Source organism: Cervus elaphus, chromosome 33 (genome assembly GCF_910594005.1).
Source record: "Cervus elaphus chromosome 33, mCerEla1.1, whole genome shotgun sequence".
In the NCBI taxonomy this organism is placed as follows: Eukaryota; Metazoa; Chordata; class Mammalia; order Artiodactyla; family Cervidae; genus Cervus; species Cervus elaphus.
This window is the reverse complement of record NC_057847.1, coordinates 15,575,315-15,595,706: the sequence shown is the minus strand read 5'-3', so window position 1 is coordinate 15,595,706 and position 20,392 is coordinate 15,575,315. Positions and strand designations below refer to the sequence as shown.

General features: G+C 34.6%; 1 protein-coding gene across 2 annotated transcripts in view; it reads left to right on the top strand.

The window, feature by feature from the left end:
* Positions 1 to 20,392, top strand: part of ZNF804A (zinc finger protein 804A) — a 318,335-nt gene that overhangs the window by 275,589 nt on the left and 22,354 nt on the right. The window contains exon 2 of one of the 2 annotated variants that reach the window (XM_043894894.1): positions 13,322 to 13,437. The exons of the other annotated variant lie outside the window; for it this stretch is intronic. The gene's annotated coding sequence lies outside the window, so the exon portion shown is untranslated. The remainder of the gene's footprint in view (positions 1 to 13,321; positions 13,438 to 20,392) is intronic. 2 annotated transcript variants of the gene reach the window in all.

The window sequence follows — 20,392 nt, the reverse complement described above, 5'->3', positions numbered from 1 at the left end:
GATGGGCTACTGTCCATGGGGTCACAAAGAATCAGAGGCTACTGAGCGACTAAGCACAGCGCAGCACAGAAGGCCCTGTTTCTGGACTCTCTGCTATGCTTTACTGATCTATTTGTCTTATTTTTTCAACAATACCACACTGTTTTGATAACTGTATCTTTACTAAGTATAATTTTTCAAACCTAATTTAAAGTTCAGAAACACTTTTTAAAAGTGGCCCAATAGGCAGTTAAGGATACATTTTCATTTTTTGTTTCCAATTTAATATGTAAGGCACAGCATCAACAATTGTTTCTTAAAATAATCCAACATAATACTACATACTGTTAAATAGTAAGTGTGTTTATCTAATGAAAATATGTGTTTTCCAGAAAATGTGAAAAAATTTGGCAATAATGTAACATGCTTTGACATTAGAAATAATGTACTCAGAGTTACTTGTTACTTATTTACATGCTCAGTTGTTAGCATTATGATTTTAATATTTAGATTAACATCTCTTAATTACATCTTAAACTTTCAAACACTGAGATTATATGCTCTTTTGGTATAGAAGTATACCATATAATGGTTTTTATTGTCAATAAATTGCCAAGTTGAGTTAAATCCTAGACTTGTCTATAAGCATAGCATGTATCATGTTAAAATTTCAAATGCACATTAATTATTTATAAACTCATGCTTTTCTAAACCTTTGCCCAACATGGCTTATAAAACCCTGAAGGAACAAGTTTTATCAACAGTAGCTAGAAGAATTAAGATATTCTTGACTATCTAGTAACTTCATTACAGTTTTATTTTAAAACAGCTACATATTAATGAATAAAACATAAAAAAGTGTTTAATTCTGATACTATATTATATGAGCCTTTATAAACACTAACTTGAAATATCACTTGATGAGAATGTACCAGTTATTTGTTATATTGTGTGATAATTTTTTGCCATTTATTAAATGTCCTTAATGAAATTTATTTCATGGAGTAGTGTCTAACTGATGGTGACTATTCCTATAATCCTTCATGTTTCCAAAACGTTGAAAATTTTTTGATTATGAATCAGCATTAGTTTCAGAGTCATTAACTAAGGTCTATAATACCTAGTCCATAAAATTCATCCATTAGACAAATGTTTATTTTTAAAACCTTCCTTCTTTTCTTCCTTCCTTTCTCTTCTTCTTCTCCCTCCTTCCCTTTATCCCCACTCTTTTTTCCTTCCTTTATTATGTCTTGCTTCATGTTTATTGTTTAGTATTATCAGACAGTAGCTTTGATTATTTCACTATTAACACATTTCTAATGAACTTTTTAAAGTGAATTTAATTGGCTGTGAATGAACCCCTGATTTAAAGTTAATTTAATTAGCTCCAAATTAATTCCCTAATAACTCAATTGGTAAAGAATTCACCTGCAATGCAGGAAACCCCAGTTCCATCCCTAGGTCGGGAAGATCCACTGGAGAAGGGATAGTCTATCCACCCTGGCATTCTTGGGCTTCCCCTTGTGGCTCAGCTGCAATGTGGGAGACCTCAGTTCGATCCCTGGGTTGGGAAGATTCCCTGGAGAAGGGAAAGGCTACCCATCCCAGTATTCTGGCCTTGAGAATTCCCTGGACTGTATAGTCTATGGGGTCACAAAGAGTCAGACATGACTGAAAGACTTTCACTTTCTATTAGTATAAAAAGAGTAAATTTATTCAATTTGGAAAATAATTTAAATAAAAATATTTTAGATATTAGATTTATTATTTTATTCATTTAGGGAGAAAAGTATTCAGTATTTACCATGATTACCAAAAAAAAAAAAAAAAAAGAAAAAAATGCTTTAGAGAAGAAAAGTAAATTAAATGCAGATGAACTGCCAATCTAGAGTGGACATTTAGAAAACCTTTCATTGTTTACATTATGCGGTAATTAGGTAATTTTAAAGTTTGCTTTATAAAACTAATTTATAAAAGATGATATTGGTCATTTTGATCTCTTAAAATCATTGGATTGTTTCATTCACAGCTTGAACAATTAGCTAAAATGTATGACTAGAGACAATTTGTGTTAGTCAAAATTTGGGGATAATATTTTAAAAACATTTAAAAATACAAATAAAGCCATCATCTAAGCTTTATCACTTTCACCCTTCTTAGACTAAAGTATTTTATTCTTCACCTTTTATCAAGTGATATTAATATGTTATGCTATTCATTCTCATTAGTCTATTTAGGGGAAATCTTAATATTGAAAATGTATTCTGTGTAGAATTGTATTGAAGCCAATATAAGTATTCAAAATATTTGAAGTTTAGACGGATTGTTTTTACCTACAAAGATTCATAGTTGAAATTACAGCAAAACTTTGGTTGTAGGACACAGTAATTTTATATCCCCCTAACTATAATGAAGCCATTTCACTACATGATAATATGAGTAGTGAAAATTTAAAAAGATTATGCACCATTTATTGTTAAGTACTATGACCTTAATGTGATTTTTCTCTCATTTCATCCATCATTTTGAGCATGAACCAATAGGATAAAGGTTTTATAAAATAAGAACTCTGTCTTATTTACAATGAATTTTAAGAAAATTAAATGTTATCTGGTAAGTTACTTATCTCTGTTTCATTAGGTTTTTATGGTGTTTTATCTTGTTCTTTTATTTGAAACATAATTCTCTATATTCTCATTTTGTCTGAATGAAATTAGCCAAAACAGTTACCTTGTGTAGAAAGGTCCCTATTCGGTTTTGTGTGTCAAGTAATTTTCTTAGGTGGGTAAGAGCTGAAGTCAGCACAGCCAAAGGCCTTTGCAGAGTGCCGGGTTGTCCCCGGTGACTGCAAGGAGGGGGTGGGGATGGAGCCAGCGGGGCTGGAGCCAGATTGACCCCCAGGGACTTCTACGGGGGGATGCTGACAATGGCTCCTGGGGAGTGGTGGAGCTGAAGCCAGAGGGGCTGGAGGGGGCTTAGCACTGGCCAGAGCTTCTCCCAGGGCCCTGGTAGCAGCTGACCTGAAGCTGGGGTGGGGCCTCTAGGGCTGGCACCTTACTCAAGGGAGATGGAGCAGGAGCTGGAGCCTGTTAAAGGCTAAGGGCGTGCTGGGGGCAGTTGTCTAGAGCACCAGGGACTTTCCAGTCTGCCTTGTGCTAGGACTATGCAGCAAGTAAATTCGTGCATGTGCCATTTAAGAGTAGAGACTCAGTTTCTTGCAGCCCTCCATTCTCCAGGCCCTGAGCCCTGCTGGTTTTCAAGATCAGTTAAGGGAATTCAGCTTCACAGGGCTGGATGCCATGGGCCAGGGGCTCAAACGCCTCACTTCTCCAGAGGATCTCCGAGTTTGTGATTTCCCTTCCTTTTGTGAGTCACCTGCTGGAGTTGTGGGTCCTGATTAGATTGCTTCTCTTTCCCTCCTACCTATTTTGCTGTGTATTTTCTTTATACCCTTAGTTGTATAAGAGCCATTCTGCTAATCTCTAGATTGTTCTAAGAGGGAGTTCTCCTGTATGCTGTAGTTTTTGTGCGTCCAAGGGAGAACATGAGCTCTGGGTCTTCCTACTATGCCATCTTTCTCTTGCCTTTCTATTAGTACACTGAGAAGCATTCTGACTAGTCAGTTCAATTCAGTTCAGTCACTCAGTCGTGTCTGACTCTTTGAGACCCCATGGACTGCTGCTCCCCAGGCTTCCCTGTCCATCACCAACTCCCAGAGTTTACCCAAACTCATGTCCATCCAGTCGGTGATGCCATCAAACCATCTCATCCTCTGTCGTCCCCTTCTCCTCCTGCTTTCAATCTTTCCCAGCTTTTCTGACTGGTCAGCTAAATAGAGAACTTTACCTCTAACACACAACAGTTGGTTCAATTATAGGTATCAACTTGCTGTTTTCTAAAGTCTTTCATTGTTTATCCTTCTTCATCCTATGAACTGGTCAAAATATTTCTGCAAACATCTAAAATCAACTCTTTCAAATTATTTCCAAAATTTTTTATAATGTAGTTTTTAATTACTTCTTTTTCTTCATTAATTCACTGGGCCATTAAATACCTAAAAGTTTCTTCCAGTTATAAAACAAATGAGTCCTTGAGATGCAATGTACGGTACGGTGACTGTAGTGGAAAAAAAAAAATTAACAGTCTGGTACTAAAAATTCAGATCATTTTTTTTCTCCTTCTGTCTCTTAACAGAGTACCTCCTCTTACCTAACTTTCAAAATAAAAGGATTCATGTAAATATATATTGGAGTTAGCTAATTTCCTATTCACACAGAATCTCTTCAACCCTGGTAATGACCCTCATTTCCTTTTACAGAGTTTAATGTGGATAAAATATTATTTCATTTGAATTTTAAAAATAACATCAAACTAAACAGAAACATGATTAAAATTGGAATTAAGCAATCTTTCCAGATGCTGTGTTTGACACATAGCAATAATGATGAGCTGAAAATGCTACTAAATCATTTGCAGAGATTTTTAAGTTTGAATATCCCAGTGAGATGTTCATTTTGAATGCTGAATCATTAGCAAAAGAAGAAAGATTACTAAAAAAAAAAAAAAGAAAGAAAGAAAAAAATTATGCAGCTAGGTGTTCATTAAAACAGAAACAGATGTAAACAATAAGATATATTCATTCGAAGAACATTTTGCTGACTGTTTTCTCATCCAATATTAGTCTAAAAGCAGTTTTAATTCTGCAGCTAATCTTTCCCAGAATGCTCTCAGGTCATTTAATTAAAATGATTCTGAACTAGGAAAAGAAAATGTTTTTAAAGTTTCCAACTCTCACAAAGAAACACCAAGGAACTTAACTTACACCTTCATTTTCTTCTGTGTCCAACTTTTAAATGTTTAGTAATCTCATTATGGTAAAGCAAATCTTAAATTTCACTTTCAGTGCAATTCCTTAAAAAGTCCTCTTAACAAAGTGTATTTGTTTTCACTATACTCTTTAGTATATGTGGACATTAAATCCCTCTTTTAAATCTGTAGTCCTCTATTCTTTAGGGATGTAACACAGGCCAATTAGAAATACTTTCTGGTAATATAAAAATGCGTTGTTTTATTACTACCATGAGCACATGTGATTAGAATACTGAAGGGATATTGTTTATCAAAAATGGGATATTGTGCAATGTCACTCGTAATATCTTACTAATTTTCCTAAGTTTTAGGTAGAATGTTGAATGTTTGGGATAATAAAAATTTTACTAAGTTTTACACAGAATTTTGAATGTTTGACTGGATTATCAAGTCAGATTCACACAAAACAGAGGTTTTACCTAGTACATATCACTACTAATAATTTCAGTAATATAAATATGTACAATATATGTATTAATAACAGGGAGAGGTCTGGGGCTCCAAACACAGATTCCCAGGTCCTCTATTTCCGTGTCAGGATTGCATCCATGTCTCAAATTTGTGTGAGGTCTAAGTAATATGTGTGATTCATATCACTTGCACACAAAGAACTGTTCTGGTCGTGAAATATCTTCATGCTGTGCTCAGATAATGACAGAACTTGCTGGACATTTTCTAGAGTCATGCCTCTGAAATCTGTAGATTCCTGCTTTGTCTTCCACAGCCCATACTAGACAATCTGATGTATCCTGCTGAAAGAATTCTGTAAATAAGAACTCTACTACTCTTAAATACTTATAAGTTTATTTGCCAACAGATCTATCAGTAGCTTGTTTGTAAGAAAATTTGTTTGGCCACAAGTTCTTTAATTCTGAAAATCTGCCACTTGGCCATTTTTTAACCACATAGACAAAACGTGATCTGTCAATGACAGTTTTATTTTTTCTTTAAAAAAATGAATTTTTGGTTTTTGCTTACTAGTCTAGCTAGTTAAGAGAGTAACATATGAAATAAAAGTAATCCTTACTCATAAAATACAGGAGAAACTCTGAATTCACCATTACACCTGATGTTTTCTGTGTTTGCATTTGATACCCTTTATCACACTAAGGAAGCATCCTTTAATTCCTTTTTGGCAAAGAGTTTTATTAATAATGACTGGTAAATTTTATCTTCACTTCATATTTGCTAAGATGACTATTATTTATCTGAACTAATTTCTAAATTTGTTGAGTTTTATTAATTATTTAATATTATTTCTAACTTGAAATCCTAGAATAATTAAAATTGTTCATGTTGTATTATTTTTAATATATTCTTATAAACATTTTGTAAGATATTTTCAGCTATGTTTATGCATATGATTAGCTTTCACTTCCTTCCCAAAACTGATCTAGATAGGTTTTAGGATGGAAACTAGAAATACTCCCTCTTTTCTCTGTACTCTGGAATAATTGTGCAAGATTGAAATTGTTTGTTCTTTTGACACTTGGACTTTAAATGTAGTATTTGTTTATTAACTTATTTATTTTATTTGTTTATGCTTTTCATGTTTGTGGATGTCAGGGAAGGAATTTTAATTTCCCACTCAATATGTTGAATGGCTGTAGATCTGTCCAAACATTTAGTTACTCTGAGTTCATTTTATTAAATAGCATGGTGTTTAATTTGCCCATTTTGTATAAGTTTCACATTTTTGGTGTAAAGTTGTTTATAACATTTTTCTTATGAATTATCACTCTCATTTTGACAAGCTTACCATGTTTGCCGTTCATTAGTCTTTTCAAAGAACCAGTTTTGGCTTCATTGACAACCCAACTTCCCTCCCCCTGACCTCCACCACCAATGTCTGATTGTATTCTGTGTCTTTAATATCTTCCTACATACTTACAATTTTCTTTCTTCTATTTTTTGAATTTATCACTTTCTTAGAAACTTCTTAGAGAGTTTTAGCCTTTCTCAGTTTCTAATATAGACAATTGTGAAAAATTATCTTACTGCTTTTGCTTCATACTTAAGATTTTGCTACTTATTATATAACATTTTCATTTCATCTCTGAATATTTTCTAATAAAATTGATTCTTACACAGAATGTATTTATATATTTTATAATTTCTAAACATAACATGTTTTCTTCTGATTATCTTATTTTTCCTCATCTGTTATCATTACTGTATTTTATATATAGTATTATATTTTATTCATAACACAGTTTTAGATTTACAAAGAAAATTAACTAGATAGACCAGTGTATTCCCATATACATGCATTACTCTTGCAATTTCTCCCATTATTAACATCTTACATTGGCACAATTTATTTGCTACAGTTAATGAATCAATGTTGTTGTACCATTATTAGATAAAAATCTGAACAATAGATATGCTGGTTTATTCCAGTTTCCTTAGTTTTCACCTATTATTTTTTGGTTCTAAGATATCACATTACATATAGTTATCATGTCTCCTTAGGCGTCAATTGGCTGTGACAGTTTGTTAGACTTTCCTTGTTTATGATGATCTTTGCAGTTTTGAAGAGTACTGATTAGATATTTTGTATAATGCCCCACAACTGGGCTTTGCCATATTCTTTTTTTTTTTCTTAATGATTACATTGGGTTATTAGTTTTGGAGGGGGGTATATAACAAAGAAAAAGTATAATTTTTTCCAATGATGCATTTTATCATCATGAATTATCATGAGCTGATTTTAACTTAATCCCTAGGTGAGGTAGTGTTTGTCAGATTTTTCCAATGTAAATTTACTCTTTTTTTCCCCTTCTCAAACCTTAATTTTTTGGATGGAATAGCCCTGGGCAGCCTACATCTAATGAATGAGGTATTATGACCCACATCCTTGAGAAAAAGTATCTACATAAATTATTTTGGAATTTTACTTCTTGGGACACTTGAGCCTTCTTCCACATTAACTTATTTAATTCAGTCATTTATTCGCATCAGTATGGATACTTTATAGTTTGGATGTTAATCTAATACTATCTTATGTTCTTGCTCAAGTTATTCCAGCTTTGGAGATTGGGAACTCTTTTTTCAATTGGCTCTTGTATTCTCCCCACATACCCCATTTTCCCTTCATTATTATTTTTAAAAATTTTCTGTGTGAGTCTCCCTTTGTTTTTAGCACTGCTTAACCCTCTGATGTTCATATTTTCTTTTATATTTATTGCCCCAAACCTAGAATCAGCCATTGCCCCAAGGGATCAGATTACTGTTTTTGGAGAGTAGTGTTAAAAAGCAAGATCTGGGCTCTAGTTCTGCTCATTGCCAGGTGACCATGAATGCTCCTAACCATTTCAGCTACAGAGCAAAGGAGATATATTTGTATATAGTAACACATGTTTAATTATTTCAGTATAAATTCCTATACTTTTTTCATACTCTATTTCTTTATATAATCATCTGTATTTATGTTAAGCTGACTGAGCGAGCGAGCGGATATATGTTTATACTGCTCTCCAATTACAATCTATTAAGATGTGCATTGTTCTAGGCTATTCCTCTGGTTTATCTGTATATTCCCATCCCACATTGAGAAATTGGTTCCCACTATCTGTAATCTATTTATATATTTGTTCAGTTCCAAAGTACAAATATGGCAGTGTCAGAATTGCTAACTCATACTCCATGGGGATCTCTAGTAACTAGAATAGAGTACTTTTGCAGTTTCTTTTACCTTTAGGCTTACAGACTTCATCAATTATCAAAGTTACTTAGGTCAGCATTTTTTCACACACCCCTTCAGTGAGATTGTTTCACGGATGTGTAAAACAGTTAGTTTTTCTTATTATAGTCTGCATTCTTTTAAAAGATCTCTAACTTCTTAAATTTTTTTTTTAAATCTGCATACATTAAGATTTCCTCTTTATGTTTTAAGTTCTATTGGTTCTGGAAAACACATAATGTCATGTATCCACTATTACAGTATCAAGCAGAATAGTTCTTTGCACTAAAAATCCCCTATGCTCTATCTGTTTATCCCTACCCTCCTTCCCTTGAATGCCTAGTGACCAATGATTTTTTCTTACTCTCTCTGTAGTTTTGTCTTTTGCATCTTATATAATTGGAGTCAAACAGTATATAGTCCTTTCCAACTGACTTCTTTCATTTACCAGTATACTTTTAAGTTTCCTCTGTATTTTTAGTGACTTGATGGCTCATTTTTTTTGTTGTTGTTGTGAAATAACACTCTATTGTGGAGAAGGAAATGGCAACCCAATCCGGTACTCTTGCCTGGAGAATTCCATGGACAGAGGAGCCTGGCAGGCCACAGTCCATGGGGTCGCAAAGAGTTGGACACAACTGAGCGACTATCACTCACTCACTCAACACTGTGTTGTATGGACATAACAGTTTTTCATCCATTCAGCCAGAGAAAGACATTTTGGTTGCTCCCAATTTTTGGCAATTATAAATAAATCTCCTTACAAATATCTGTATGTAGATTTTAAAGTGAACATACATTGCAACTGAATTTGTTAAACATCTAAGAGTGTTATTGCTGAATTGTAAATTAAGTCTATGTTTAACTCTCTAAGGGATTGCAAACTGTATTCCAAAATGACTGTACAACTTTGCATTCCTATCAGCAGTGAATAAGAGTTCCAACTTTTGGGGCTAAATGCCTAGGAACACAATTGCTGGATTGCATTTTGAGTGTCTTTAGTGTTACAAGAAACCACTAAACTGCCTTCTAAAGTGACTACACAATTGTAAATTCCCACCAGCAGTGAAAAGGAGATTTTGTTATTCTATATCCTTGCCAATATTTGATATTGTCAGTTTTGAGTATTTTAGCATTTCTAAGTAATGTGTAGTGGCACCTTGTTGTTGGTTAGTTGCTAAAGTGTGTCCAACTCTTTTATGACCCCATGGACTATAACCTGCCAGACCTCTCTGTCCGTGGGATTTTTCAGGTAAGAATACTGGACTGGGTTGCCATTTTCTCTTCTGGGTGATCTTCCCAACCCAGAGATTGAACCCACATCTCTTGTGTCTCCTCCATTGGTAGGTGGATTCTCTACCACTGCACTACCTGAGAAGCCTATCACTCTGGTTACTAATCCCTAAAGGTGTCAATAGGTTGTTATGAAAGATTCTGTGATTTAATAAAACATCCATGACTATTTTTGCTCTAAATGTTATTGTAAAGTCTATAAAACTGTTCATATCCATAAATAATCATGGAAGTAATGAGCTTTCTTTATCCTATTATTGTTTACTTTTCTATGGTTTGTTCAATACAAACCATTGACTTGGAACTTGCTATGTTATAATGGCATATTTTCAAATTATAAGTGAGATTTGGGGTAATTTATTTATCCATAAGTGTGTGTTCCTGTGCAATATTGTGTGACATTTTAGCTTATTTTCCATTTGTATACATATACTGACTTATTAAATATCTCCAAATTATATACACATTTGGCTACCTTTTCCCCCCAGTTGTACTTAAAGATAGTATCAGAATGTGACTCATACAGATTTGGTCACCTGAAAGTGTATTGTTTTGTTTTGGTGTTGTTCTTATGTCTTAGGTATCCCGAGTAGTGAGCAGTGTTCTCTAGAAATTAGTCAGAGAAACTTCATTAGAAATTTTTCTGGGTTTCTTAAAGTATTATTAACAAAAGAGTTGTGTAACATGATGTTTTTTCAGGTATATAATATGATGTTTAATGTAGGTATACATTGAAAATGAATACCAAATCAAGTTAATTAGCACATATATTATCAAATATAATTATAGTTATCAACCACAGTTACTTTTTTTGTGGTGAGAACATTTAAGATCTTTCTGCTCTCTTAGGAAGCTTCAAGTATACAATACGTTATTTCCGTGTTATTTATCTATAGTCACCGTGCTGTACATTAGGTCTTCAGAACATAGTCATCCTACATAATTGAATGTTTGGGCCTCCCTTGACCAACATCTCCCCATTTCCTTCAACCAACATTCTACTCTTTGCTTTTATAAGTTAAACTGTTTTTTTTTTTTTTTTTAGATTTTACATAGAAGTGATATCATACATACAAGTATTTGACTTTCTGTGTTTCTTACTTCACTTAGCATCATGTCTTGGTTGTCCAGGTTTATCTATACTGTTGCGAATGACACCATCACCAGGGAAATGCAAATCAAAAGCATGATAAGATATCGTCTCACAACTGTGAGGACAATTAGTATAAAAAAGACAAGAGATTACAAGTATTGGGGAGGGTGTGAAGTAAAGGGAACCCTTGTACACTATTGATGGAAATGTAAATTGGTGCAGCCATTATGAAAAACAATATGGAGGTCCCTCAAAAACTAATAGTACTGCCATATGTCCCAGCAGTTCCGCTCCTGAGTATATATAAGAAGGAAGTGAAATCAGTCTTTCAAAGAGATATTTGTCCATTGCAGCATTATTCACAATAGCCAAAATATATAGAAACAACCTAATGGTCCATTGACAGATGAGTGGACAAAAAAATGTGAGAAACAATAGAATATTATCCAGCTATAATGAAGAAGGAATCCCTGCCATTAGAGACTATTTTCATAAGAGTTGTCAACTACTGCTAGCTATAGCTTGGCCAAATTGCAAAGTCATAGTAGGTCAGTTTCCCGGCTATAAAGGTCTACAGTCTTCTGGCTTTACCAGCTCCTTCTAGTTTTCTTATCCTCTACTTCACCATGCCAGCAATTTGTATGTCTGATTTAATGCTAATTAAATACAAATAACTAGATACCCATGCTTTTGGCATATGAAGGTTATTAGAGGCTATTATAAAGGTTATTAAAACTTTCCAGGTGACACAGTGGTAAAGTGGTAAAGAGTCCTCCTGCCAATGCAGGAGATGTGAATTTGATCCCTGGGTTGGGAAAACCCCTTGAAGGAGGAAATGGCAACCCACTCCGGTATTCTTGCCTGGACATTCCCGTGGACAGAGGATCCTGTCACAAAGAGTTGTACATGACTGAGCAATCAACTGAGCACACATGCAGACACATAGTTTAAAAATTTGTAATAATTCAGGGCTCTTATTCTAAGCAAGATATACTAAATGTTTCAAATGCTTTAGTTCATTTAATGTTTACCACAACTGTACCAAGTAGTTATAATTATTATATCCATCTTATAAACAAGGAAACTGATAAAACAGCTAAAAAGTGGTAGAGTGCGGAGCTTGAACAAAGGTCTGACTCCAGTCCCATATTGTCAACTATTTTGCAAATATAATTTAGAGGTGTAGATAGTGCCTTTTTAAGTCAATAAGGAAAGGCTTTACCGGCTTAGAAAGAGTTCAGGTTTTATAATTATGTATAATTGTCATCTGCATACCTGAGGTTATTGATATTCCTCCCAGCAATCTTGATGCCATCTTGGGCTTCATCCAACCTGGAATTTCTCATGATTTACTCTCCATATAAGTTGAATAAGTAGGGTGAAAATATGCAGCCTTGATGTACTCTTTTCTCAATTTTGAACCAATCTGTTGTTCCATGTTTGGTTCTAACTGTTGCTTCTTGACTTGCATACAGGTTTCTCAGGAGGCAGGTAAGGTGGTCTGGTATTCCCATCTCTTTAAGAATTTCCATAGTTCGCTGTGATCCACACAGTAAAAGGCTTTAGCATAGTCAATGAAGCAGAAGTAGACGTTTTTCTGGAATTTTCTTGCTTTTTCTATGATCCAACGAATGTTGGCAATTTGATCTCTGGTTCCTATTAGGGACAATTAAATTATGTTCCTATAAAATCTTTCAGTTTATTTTAATTACATGTTAAATGTTTTTTGCTAACCTTTTAAATTTGTGAGTTATTTTTTAAATGTAAAACAAGTTTTAAATTTTAATAGAAGAATATATACAAATAGAATGGTCCAGAATTATATATAAAAATCCTATCCTTATCTCTTCATTGCATTTCCAGATCTAAGAGGTAAGTAAATTTAACTATTTATAGATCATTCTTATTAAAAGTATATATTCAAGTATATATCTTTTGTTGATTTAGACTGATGTACTATTATGAAAGATAAAGAGTCAGACACGACTGAGCGGCTGAACTGAACTGAACTATTATGACAGATAAAAAAAATTAGTATTTTTATTTCCTACTTTGCCCCATCCACCTATAATTTTTATGAAATATACTGTTATCCATATGATACCTAGTAGTTTTCTTATAATTTTAAATAATATTTTCTTCCTTATTTCTTCATATCACCTTTAGGTGTTGTATATTGCCCCATTGATGTAAAAGATAAAGAATTTAATATGCCTGCATTTTAACTTTTTCCTTACTTCAGTGTTTTTGCAAGTTAAACAATTTGAAACTATTAAAAGAATACCATAAAATTTACTGTTCCTACAACTGTAATTAAAGTCTTCAGTACACTGTTTTTCTGTTGAATCACTTTATGCCTCACATGAATGTATACATTATTATGATTAAGTCAGTACTTTTTACAGAACCAAGTCTTGCCTGAACACATAAAGAAGGGAACATAATCCTTTGTTACTAAATCCTGCTGCTTGAAAGAGAGCATCTCTGCCTTCAAGTTTCAAAGGCCTCCTTTTAACATCTTGTAAGCTTTCTTTGATTCTTTTTGATAATACTCAATTGCTGCTGATTCATTTGGTTTATGTTGTCCTTTCTTAGGTATTTCTTTTTCTTTTACTGTGGTTTATCCTGAAAAAAGATCATATTTATGATAATCAGATGACAATTTTTTTTTTTGCTCTGGCATCTTTAAAAGTACTTTTTGTCTCTCTACATTTGTTTAAGTATATAAAATTCTGGATTCAAATAATCATCCCTTAGAAATTTGAATTAGTAGATTTTTAGGTTTTGTTTTGTTTTTTAACTTTCTGTCATTCAGCATTGTTGATTATGTCAGCTTCAGTCTCACTTTTCATAGGTAATGTGTTACTTTTTCCCTCTGGAAGGACTAAGATAAATCAGTACAGAGAGTTGAGTGAAGATTCTGCGTGGGCTTTGTGTTTATTGGCAAAGAGTGCTTATAGGCATGTTTTCATGGGGATGATTTTGTGGTGAGCAATCTAGCTGGAGGAGATAGATGCCTCTTTCATTGCTGAAGTAGGAGGTTCTTATTTTGCTGGATGAATCCCACTGGCCTAGTTATTCAGAATTCAGTGTTTAAATTAGTCTAATAGCTACATCAGGGCCCACTCCTCTCTTTTGTATTTGCCCACCCACTGTGCAGATTCTCATAATTTCCCTTTGGAATTTGGAATCACCACAATTATCTCAGCTGCCATGTTCCTTACATGTATTTCCTGTCAATCCAATCTCATTGCCCTTATAATCTGGATTTCTTCAAATATTCAGTTCCAATTCTGACTCATTTTCTGGGTTTGAGGAACACTTATTATTTTTCTTTTTTCTTAATTATGTTTTGTCATCTCATTTGATCACTGGAAAGACAAGGAAGGAAAATATTTGCTGGATCATACATTTTTCAACTTACTTGAAATTTCTGGTTTTCCTTAAAAACTTCATAAAATAATATACAGAAGGGTCATTGCCCCAATTTTGTACAATTTTAGAATAGAATCTAAGCATATTAACACAATATTTAAGACTTTCTGCCCTTAAGAATAATGCATTCCTTTTTAATATCATCTTTATAGCTTCAATGCTTTATTCCTAGATAAGTGGGATTCTATAATGACCCTCAAAATTCCTGGCCCCTTATGTATACACATCTTCTCCCTATTACTGAATTACAATTTAATCTCTGTTCTACTATGAAGTGATTTTGCAGGTGCAATTAGGATCCCAAATTAGTTGACTTTAAGATGATCTCATTAGGCTTAACCTTATCTCATAAGCTTCAGCAGTATGTGAACCGAGAAATTCTAGATATACAAGCTGGATTTAAAAAAGGCAGAGGAACCAGAGAACAAATTGCCAACATTTTTTGGATCATAGAGAAAGCAAGGGAATTGCTTCATTGACTACATTAAAACATTTGACTATGTGGATCACAACAAACTGTGCCAAATTCTTAAAAAGACCAGAGTACCAGACCACCTTACCTGTCTCCTGAGAAACCTGTATACAGATCAAGAAGCAGCAGAATCAGACATGAAACAACAGACTAGTTCAAAATTGGGAAAGGAGTATGTCAAGGCTGTATATTGTCACTCTGCTTATTTACCTTATGTGTACAGGGGGTGCCTACGTGCTAAGTTGCTTCACTTGTGTCCAACTCTTCGCAGCCCTATGGACTGTAGCTTGCCAGGCTCCTCTGTCCATGGGGATTTTCCAGGCAAGGATACTGGAGTGGGTTGCCATGCCCTACTCCAGGCTTTCCTCCCATTTCAGAGATTGAACCCACTTCTCCTGGGTCTCCTGCATTGGCAGGTGGGTTCTTTAGCACTAGCGCCACCCAGGAAGTCCAAATGTAGAGTACATGCTGGACTGGATGAATCAAGGTGGAATCAAGATTGCAAGGAGAAATATCAACAACTTCAGTACGTAGATGATACCACTCTAATGGCAGAAGAGAAGACTCTTGAGAGTCTACAAGGAGATCAAACCAGTCAATACTAAAGGAAATTAACCCTGAATATTCATTGGAGGGACTGATGCTATAGCTGAAGTTCCAATATTTTGGTCTCTGGATGTGAAGAGCTGACTCATTGGAAAAGATCCTGGTTCTGGGAAAGATTGAGGGCAATGGGACAAGGAGGTGACAGAGGATGAGATGATAGGAGGCACCACCAACTCAATGGACGTGAGTTTGAGGAAACTCTGGGAGAGAATGGAGGACAGTGATAGCCAGCTGGCTTTGAAGTTGTACGGGGCTCTATGGAAAGAAATGCAGCAAACACTAATAGTTCAGAAAGGTCTCTGAGTGACAGCCAGCAAGGAAACAGTCCTGCAGCCACAAAGAACTGAATTTTGACAACAAGAAGATTTAACTTGGGAACACATTTTTCCCTGATGGCTCAGATGATAAAGAATCTGCCCGTGATGCAGGAGACCTGGGTTTGATCCTTGAGTTGGGAAGACCCACTGAAGAAGGGAATGGCTACCCACTGCTGTATCTTTGCCTAGAGAATTCTATGGACAGAGGAGCCTGGCAGGCTACAGTCCATGGGATGGCAAAGAGTCAGACACAACTTAGTGACTAACACACTTCTTTCTGGATGAAAACTCAGTGCTAACCGACATCTTGATTTCAGCTTTGTCTACCCTGAGCTGAGAGCACAGTCACTGACATACTATCTTCACATTTCTCCATCTCTCTCTCTCTTTCCCTCTCTTCCTACCTGTCACCTCTGCTTCCATGATCACATCTCCTCTGACTCTGAGTCTCCTGTTCCCTCTCTCATTTCTAAGGTTGCTTGTGATCATATCTGTCCTTACCTGGCTAATCCAGGAACATATCCCCCTTTCACAGTCCTTAGTTTAGGGATATCTGTGAAGTCCCTTTGCCATGCAAGGTAGTGTATTAGCAGATTCCGGGGATTAAGATAGAAACATTTTAGGGAACCAGTTTTCTTTCTATCAAAGGTACCTTTAGTTAGAATTATAAGAGAGCTGTAGGAACGGTTTTATCTAGTATTAAGATTAGCAGACTTTAGGGACTTCCCTGGTGGTCCAGTAGTTAAGAATCTGCCTTGCAATGCAAGGGACAGGGGTTCGATCCCTGGTCAGGGAACTAAGGTCCATAAGCCATGGAGCCACTAAGCTTGCACTATAAGTACTGAAGCCCGCATGCTCTGGAGCCCATGAAACACGACTAGAGTTGCACACCACAGTGAAAGATCCCACATGATGCAGTCTAGATCTACCTTCAGAAATTATTTAGTATCTGTACTACACAATTAAAAATCATATTTATTAATAAAACTTTTATTTATACATTAAACTGGCTTAAATTGTTTCTGATATTTCTTTCTTTATACAATTATGCCTCTTGAATAATTAGCATTTTTTAAAAAGAGTTTTTTGGTGCAGGTTTGCAAGATAAAGTAGTCTTTGAGTCATTGAATTCAATCTCAAATGAGATCTCTGTAGAATACATAAACTTCTGCCCTTTAACTTTTGGATTAGAATAAGGAAGAGAAAAAAAAAATTGATATTTACTGAGTGAAAGGAAATGAATGTGATTTGCCTAGTTGTTTTCTTCATTTTACAAATGGTGGAAGGATCACTAAGGGTCACACAGACAGCAAATAGTGAAGTCAAATTTCATCTCTTGAAGTATCCTCAAACTCATAATTTATCCTTCCTGTAGAATAATACTGTAGAGTAATGTTTACAGTGAAACTAATGTTAATATATTACCATGGAGTGTAGAATTTGGGAAGTTTTCTGAATACCTTAAATTCCAATTTTGGGGGGATAGTGATGTTACTCAATTAAATACTGAAAATCTAGCCTCCTGGAGATTTCCCACATTTTCTTAAGACAAAGTGGCAGGAAATGAAGTCCCTAAAATGCATCTGTAGTTCTCAGGAGTCTTCTGAAAATCACTAAGAGATATCTATAGTTATTAGATTAGGTATTATCCTAAGCATTTTAAATTACCTGGCCATAGGCTAGTGAAAACCATAACTTTGGAGTGTAAAATGCTTATTTATTAAAATGAAGAAAAGGAAACAATGTAGTAGTTTTAATGTCAATGATTTTTAAATAGATCAGACAAATGAGTGAGTAAGCCAAAACAAAATTTTTTATTTTATATTTATTATTACTTTTTCACATCTTTTGATCCTCTTATTTCTACCTTCTCCCAACTGGCAATTTTGCTTGAGGGTCTTAAAATTAACTCATTTTGTTTTAACCAATTAAGGAAAATCTTGGATAAAATGTTGATTATATAAGTAATATGAGAAAAATCAATGCATGTTCTACTTTTTTAGGTGGAATTCACATAGCATAAAATTCACCATAATAAAGTGAACAATTCACTTCATTATACAAATTGCTCATAAATTCAGTGGCATTTAGTACACTCACCATTCATGAAACTATCATCTCTATCTAGCTTCACATTTTCATCACCCAAAAAAGAAAACCCATACACTTTAAAGAGTCATTCCCCATTTTCCCCTACCCCAACCCAAAGTCACTCTGCTTTCTATATCTATGGGTTTTGCTTTATAAAAATTTCATATAAATGAAATCATATAATATGTGACCTTTTATGTCTGGCTTAACTCACAACATTTTTGAAGTATATCCATATTATAAATCCCTTTATGTGGGTAAATAATGTTCCATTGTATGGATATACCATTGTTTGTCCATTTATCATCAATGGACACTTGGATTATTTTCCTCTCTGACTGTTGCAAATAGTGCTTATGAGTTCATTTGTGTGCAAGTATTTTTTTAATTTGTTTTGAAACACTTTGGGTATATATGTAGGAATGGAATTGCTAGGTTATAGATAATTATATGCTTAATTTTTGAACATCTGCCAAAGAATACCCAATAGCAACTGCCCATTTTGCATTGCCAATAGCAGTTAAAATGAGTTCCAATTTCTCCATATTTTTGCCAAAATATGCTATTTTCCTTAAAAAAAAATTATCCATCCTAATAATTGTGAAATGCCATCTCATTTGCTAAGCATACTTTCCTGTCCTTATTTGCCATTTTCATAGCTTCCTCAGATAAATGTGTTCAAACATCTTGCCCATTTTTAAATATTTGGTTGTTGAAAATTTAAAATTATAAAACATTGGCTATATGAGTTGTTCATTATCTTTGAACCTATCTTACTTATACCCAAAAGTTTGTGCTTTCCATCCCTCTCACCCTATACTGCCCCTCCCCTGCTTTCTACTGGTAACTACTAATATATTCTCTATGAGTCTTCCTTTTTGTTATATTCACTAGTTTGCTGTATTTTTTAGATTCCATATATAGTTGGAAGTTATTTTATTTGCAAGTATTTTTCCCATTCTATAGGTTATCTTTTCACTTACTTTGTTTGATGCATACAAGTGTTTAATCTTAATTTATTCCCATTTATCTATGCTTTTCTTTTGCTGATCTTGCTTTTGGTGTCATATGCCAAAACTATGGTTGTGAAGATTTAGCTCTATGATTCCCTTCAGAGTTGTATAGATTTAGCTTTTATATTTAGTTTTTGATCCATATTGAATTAATTTTTATAAATGGTGTGTTGAGTGTCTTTGATTGTGTTCAAAACTCTGCCCTGATAGAGCTCTGTGCCTTACCCTTCATGTAGTTATTGTTATAAGTTACATTTTTCTACATTATATCCACAATGCATAATTTATAATTACTGAATTATGATTTGTATTTTAAAACACATATAAGTAAAAGAGTAGTTACAAAGCAAAATACAGTAATACTGGCTTTTATATTTACCTATGGAGTTACCTTTACCAGTGCACTTTATTTTTTTACATGACTTTAAGTTACTTTTTCATGTTTTAACTTCAGCCTGAGGGGCTCCCTTTAGCTTTTCTTATAAGACAAGTCTATTAGCAGCAACTCCCTTAGTTTTTGATTATTTGGTAATACCTTAATTTTACTCTTTATTTGTGAAATATTGTTTTGCCAGATACAGTATTTTTGATAGACAGTTTGTTTTTTTCCCCAGATAGGTAGAAAGAACAAAGGTGAATTAAAATGCCACAAAGCTCCTCCTACTGTGTTTAAATCTTTTTCTTGATTCACCAGTTGCTTGGTTTCTATTAAACTTTGACTGTTTTCCAGAGTTTTGACAAGGTTGATTCTGAAAATTTTTACTTATTTTTTTGTTTCTGGCATAGGAAGCATAGGGTCAGCTTCCCAGAGCTTTTACTCTGCCATTTTCACTGACATCACATAATAATAGTTTCTAAACATTTGGAAAGATTTTTAACTGGTATCTTCATGTAGGGGGCTTCCCAGGTGGCTGAGTGGTAAAGAATCTGTAGGCCAATACAGGAGACACAGGAGACGCAGGTTTGATCCCTGGATCGGGTAAATCCTCTGGAGGAGGAAATGGCAATCCATTCCAGTATTCTTACCTGTGAAATCCCATGAGCAGAGGAGCCTGGTGGGTTTCCGTCCATGGAGTCGCCAAAAGGTTGAACAGGACTGAGTGACTAAACAAAAATCTTCACGTAGCCATGTAGCTCTAAAATCCCAGCATCGCATTCCTGTAATGTTTCCCCTGAGATCTAATTGTGGCCAGTGCTCATTTCTATGAGATCCGTCGTCTATGAGGGTCTTATAGATCCCTCACCTTAAGACTCCTCAAGCTGATTTCATCCCAGATGCTCAAATATTGCCTTCATGTTTGTTCTTTGCATCTTGGCTGCCTCTGTCAAGATCTCCATGCTCTTGAGGTGTGAAGCAGAATTCCAGCAGCCCCCAGGGTGCAGGTCTGCAAGATCACAATGCCCAGCTCTGGCCTCAGTGCCTAGAACATTGCTTATCCTGGGCAGGCCTGTCCTGCCACATGTGAATGTTTGAATAATTATTCAACATTAGGTTCACTTAGAAAGTTATAAGCCAGTATCTCACACCAGGTGTTTTTTTTT